Consider the following 6,000-nt stretch of genomic DNA (forward strand, 5'->3'; position numbering starts at 1 on the left):
AAGGTTCTTAAGTAGAAATCGGCCGTTTTGTGATAACCGAAGCCGCCGCTGATACCTCGTCCTCTGGAAAGTGCTCAAAGCACAGCTTACGCCATAAAAGCAGCAGGATTTCTAAGCTACCACCTGCAAAGCTTCCCAGTGCCTCAGAAAATTGGGGCAGGGGACGCCTGGGCGGCTCAGTTAAGCCTCCGTCTCTTGATTTCGGCTCGGGGCCAGGTCTCGAGGTTCAGGAGTTCCAGCCCCGAGGCCGGCTCCGCGCTGATAGTGTGGAGCCTGCTTGGGATTCTCACTCTCCCTCCCTCTCTGCCCCTCCCCCGCTCATGCTGGCTCACGCTCTCTCTCAAAATAAATAAATAACAAACGTAAAATCAATAAACGTAAAAAAGAACAAAAACTATTTTTGAAAAATTGGGGCAGGTTCCAGGAGGTGAAAGCGAAGTGAAGACAGTCATCACGCTCTGAAGTCTGGCACAAGACCAGGTGCTGCTGCCACTCGCGCACAGCGGCACCGACCCTCCGGCACAACTTGTTGCCGTGGAACAGCAGTGGCCCCGGGCGACCTGAGCTGCCGCAAGATCTCCTCCGATGCCCCTGCTTCCTCGCGCGGTGTGCGTGCAGCCCCGTGGCCAAGGGCACCAGCTCCTTCCCGCCCCCCCCCCCCCCCCCCCGGCTGGAGGCAGGGAGGGGCAGACGTAGGTTCCGCAGTGTCTTCACAGCTTTGACTTTGTCCTCATGGGTTCAAGGGAATCCTTGCGGGTTCCAGTTTGCCCCTGGTACGGACTGACCCCCCTCCTGACTCCTTGACTCCAGGACCAAGCCGATGTTGGCTGAGTGCTCACCGTGGCCCTTATCTTTATTACTCTAAACTTCACAGGGGCGCCTGGGTGGCTCAGTCCGGTGAGCGGCTGACTTCGGCTCAGGTCATGATCTCAGGGTTCATGGCTTCACGCCCCGCATCGGCCTTTGTGCTTCGGATCTTTTGTCCCTCTCTCTCTCTCTCTCTCTGCCCCTCCCCCGTTCTCTCTCTCCCTCTCTCTCAAAAATAAAACATTTTGAAAAAAACAAAAATAAACCTCACGACATGCGGGTGGGGGCAGGTTCCATTCTACAGATGTGGCGAGTGAGGCACACGGGGAAGCCAGCCTACTTGCCCAAGGTCACACAGGGAGTCAACAGCGGGGCTGAGCAATCTGCCTCCATAATTTGCGGCTCTTTCCCTGGTGTGGGCTGACCTCCATCTCCAGACCATGCGAACCCACAGCGCGGTGGCTGGGCGGGACGTCCTGACGTGCCCCACGCTGCCTGGCCCACGCCCTTTTTACTCGGCAGCCAGGACAGGCTTATCGGCTGAAGGTCACAGGTACAACGAGGTGCAGGAGGGACCTTATTTTCACCAGAAAACATCCTGTCCCTCTTGCACACCACCGGAGGATAACCATCTCTCTCTCCTCTCATGGGCCTGCGTGAGTAAATAATTAGGAAGTGGCTGAAACAGTAAACAGAAAGCAGTGTGGTACGGTCATCCGTGAAGTTCCGCTGGAAATAATCCGAAAGTGTTCCTGCCGGTGATGTAAGTGGCTGCTATTCTCAAAGACAAACTTCCAAAGAGCACATTAAAGATGCGAGCACATGGGGCGCCTAGGTGGCTTCGTCGGTTAAGCGTCCGACTTCGGCTCAGGTCATGATCTCACTGGTCCGTGAGTTCGAGCCCCGCGTCGGGCTCTGTGATGACAGCTCGGAGCCTGGAGCCCGCTTCGGATTCTATGTCTCCCCCTCTCTCTGCCCCTCCCCTGTTCATGCTCTGTCTCTGTCTCAAAAATAAATGTTAAAAAAAAATTAAAAAAAAAAAAAAGATGCGAGCACAGGTACCTCCTCTCCCCCACAGCTGCACTACAGTGTCAGTAAGAAGGAGAAATTTAGGGCACGCCCGGGGGGGGGGGCGGGCTCAGTCTGTTAAACGTCCGACTCTTGATTTTGGCTCAGGTCATGATCTTGTGGTTTGTGAGATCAAGCCCCGTGTCAAGCTCTATGGCTGCCGGTCTGGAACCTGCTGGAGAGTCTCTCTCTCTCTCTCTCTCTCTCTCTCTCTGCCCCCTCCACCACTCTTGCTCTCAAAACAAAATGAGAATGAGAAATTTGAAGAATTTATAAATGGGATGAATTAATGACAAAAAATGATTAATGGATACCTCCAGGATAAAGGCACCTAAGAAGCTGTTTAATCAAATTCCCTTGTTCTCTCAAAGGCAGATTTGCTGACATGGCGGGCTCAGCCTCTCTCTACCTGCCCTTATTTTTCTTCCAAGTGGCTAGTGGAAGAAGGGCCTCAAGTCCAATGAGCAGAGCCACTTCATTCACCAAGACACGGCACGGCTTGTCTATGAGTGAGGCAGCCCTAAATTTCTTTTTAAAAGGGGATGATGTGGGGCGCCTGGGTGGCGCACGCAGTCGGTTAAGCGTCCGACTTCAGCCAGGTCACGATCTCGCGGTCCGGGAGTTCGAGCCCCGCGTCAGGCTCTGGGCTGATGGCTCGGAGCCTGGAGCCTGTTTCCGATTCTGCGTCTCCCTCTCTCTCTGCCCCTCCCCCGTTCATGCTCAGTCTCTCTCTGTCCCAAAAATAAAGAAAAACGAAGAAAAAAAAAAGGGATGATGTGGGGCGCCTGGGTGGCTCAGTCGGTTAAGCGTCCGACTTCGGCTCAGGTCATGATCTCACAGTCTGTGAGTTTGAGCCCTGTGTCGGGCTCGGTGCTGACAGCTCAGAGCCTGGAGCCTGCTTCAGATTCTTGTTTCCCCCCCCCCCCCTTCTGCCCCTCACATGCTCATGCTCTGTCTCTCTCTGTCTCAAAAATAAACATTAAAAAAAATAAATAAATAAAAGGGGATGATGATAATGGTGGCTGTGCAGGTAAAAACGGGATAAATCACTTACAGTTGTCAAGCACAGACCCACTGGTTAGAAGCTATTCTCAATATTCAGGATATTAACACGTCCCAGGGTACCTGTAAACACCTCATAAAGAACCATAAAGCCATCAATCTGGCCTGGCTCTTATCTCACGCCTTTCAGTGGGGAACAAGAATTCAGGAAGGTAGTTGGGGGGTAGGGGTGAGGGGGGTTGGAATATAGAAACTCTCTGGTCTACAACACAGGCCCAGTAAAGGGCACACTTGGCGCTGTTGGAGGGTGCCCTGCCGCCACGGGAGCGGAGCCCAGCAGAGGATGCGTGCTCTACAGCTGTGTCCAAAGTCAAAGGAAGGGCCCCTTGTACTGGAAGCGCTCTTGAATGCACTAGGCACTGGGCAGGGGGTGACACTTGCACTCTGACGTGGGTTTATTATTAAAACCCTGGAGTACTTGGGCTTTCTCAAGGGGTGTGTGGCGTTTCCTGCAGGGTGCATGGAGCACTCAGAGGGCTCTGCTTTCAGCGCGTTATTGCAAAACCCCAGAGCAAGCAAGCAGCCCCCCAGCTAATCGTTTCGTCTGAATCGCCAGCCCGGCTCGTGGACTCTGGGTGCGAAGGGAGCCGAACCAGAGAGTCCCGTCCATTAACTACCGACTTCTCGGCGGGGAGAGGCGCGCTCAGAGCCCACACGGCGAGGGGGACCACCGTCGCTTCCGTGCTGGGGCTGCCAGGGGCCCCGCGCTTTCTCCAGCCCTCCCTCTGAGTCCCTCGCCCTGGAGGAGCTTAGGGCGACAGCCCTGCACCGACTTCGGTGCAGCGACAGCCCGGCGGTGAGACGTTCTCGCCACACTTCTCCCAGGGCTCTGGGGGCTGGTGGGACGTTTCGTGCCCCGCCCCCAGCCCCGCCCCCGGCTGGCTGGCACCTCCCAGCAAGGCCCCTGCCCCAGGGTAATGCCCCGGGTAAGCGGCGAGTTAAAGCCCTCGGGCACGCCCCCTCCCGCAGCACGCTTCCGGCAAGCGCTCCGCCTACCTCGTGGCCACGCCCCAGCCTCGTGTGCTCCACGGCAGGTCCCGCCCACCACAGCTGGGATGCCGGGTCTCACGAGCTGGACTCGGGAGAGACCGGGAAGAGCCACGGGGTGAGAGCCTGGGCCGAGACAGGTGCTTTGGCTAACATCAGACGTTAACATCTTCCCCTGGGAGAGGCGAGTTATGGGACGCCGCCGCTGCGCTCCGGTCGCGGCCCTTCCCGGCCCTCTACCCTCTCTGCCTTTCCCCCTTTCCAGATAGGAAGTCTTGTATCTCAGTGAAGGTAGAGGGAGAAGAGGAGGAAATGTGGTCCAAAGTGGGCCAGGGTGGAGGCGGGGTGGGAGGAACGAGGAGGCGGCGGCGGCCCGGAGCCCAGGAAGCAGCAGCTGGGCTGTCCTCCTGAGGTCCGTGAGGAGCAGCAGCAGCCCGGGGACAGGCAGCAGCGCCCCTGCCACACCACGTTCCTGGCCACACCCCCTCCCTGGCAGCTTTTACACCGCACGGAATACTCGCACGCGTCCCTTCCGTATACAGCGTGCTTCTGGAGATGCCTGGTTCTCCAGGGGCTCGGTTGCCTCTGGATAGCTTCCGGAGACACCCCCCCCCCACCTTCTTCAGGGCCAAAAGCCATCTAGCGGGCCCAAGGCCACCCCGGCCCCCATCCCAAGACTCCGGGGTGGGAGCCGACTACTGGGCATCAAGGTAAATATTTTCATGCAGTATTTAAATCCAAGTAGGGAAACATTGGCAGGAAGCCAGTTTTAAATAATGTTTTAGTAGAGCTGTGGACGATGCACGGTGGAGCAGGTACAGGATCAGGTCCTACCTATATTTAAATTTTGATAATTTTGGGGCACCTGGGTGACTCAGTCGGTTAAGCCTCAGACTTCAGCTCAGGTCATGGTCTCATGGGGCGGGTGCCAGCGGAGCCCCACGTGGGTCTCTGTGCTGACAGCTTAGCCTGGAGACTGCTTCGGATTTTGTGTCTCCCTCTCTCTCTGCCCTTCCCTGGCTCACGCTCTCTCTCGGCCTCTCAAAAGTAAATAAATAAATTTTGATAATGTTTAAGTCATGAGTTATTTTTGCAATAACTTGTTCATGTTAAACACTGCATTAAAACATGTATGTTGATTGCGGATTTACTTGGCCCCACATTAAATTTTGCATGGGACCCAAATCTGTCCCCTAAAGCCAGCCTCAAACTGGGTATTACAGAAAAGTGTCCTGGGGTAGGGGGAGGGGTATGAAGGGGATAGAAATTTTAAAACAAGCATGAAATAACATCCGTCTATTTAATCCACATCTCTGAAGACCAAAACACTGGTGATTTTCTCCTCTCAGAAAGGAGCTTGCAATAAGCATGGGTGTGAATGAAGCATGGGTGCAGGTGAGTCCATCTGAAAAAAGCACTTGGGCCAGACAGCCATTCTAAAACGTGCTTCGGGGCTTTTGTCCTGGACATTCTCATGTTGGTTTGTTTCTATTGCTTTTTTCCATTACTGAAATATAAGTTTTGAATTTGGGGACTTTAAGGGATAGAAAATGGGATAAATTCCAGTTTATGGAAACTGCCCATTACCAGTGGAAACGTGAGTTCCTAGAGGAAAAAAAAAAAAAAAGATTTTTCCCACACCTGTACTATACATGCACGTATTTTTCTTTTTTTGCAACAAAGCTCAATTCCTAACAGCAATCCTTTGGGATGGATGGTAACCCTCCATAAAGGAATATTTCTGTCTCCTGTGTAGTCATGTTGGGACTCCATCTGCCCCGGAAGTATTTACATTAATGCACTGAGGAGCTGGGTTAGAAGAGTTCAATTGTACTCAATTCTTTAAAATGTTTAAAACCAAGCAGAACCTCTGAACTAAAAGGAGTAATTTTTGTAAGTATGTTGGCACTGGTGCAAGGGAGTAATTCGTTCACAGAATGCAGGCCAGGAGTGCCTAATGTCTGCTTAGTTATGTTGAAACTGAAGGAGGAAGAGAGCTTCAAGTCCAAGTCCTCCTATCGTTGCTTTTAAGCATTCAGTAAAGCAATGTAGGAAGTGGCATCCCTCAATTTGTCT

This window comes from Felis catus, chromosome X, assembly GCF_018350175.1.
Source record: "Felis catus isolate Fca126 chromosome X, F.catus_Fca126_mat1.0, whole genome shotgun sequence".
NCBI lineage: Eukaryota > Metazoa > Chordata > Mammalia > Carnivora > Felidae > Felis > Felis catus.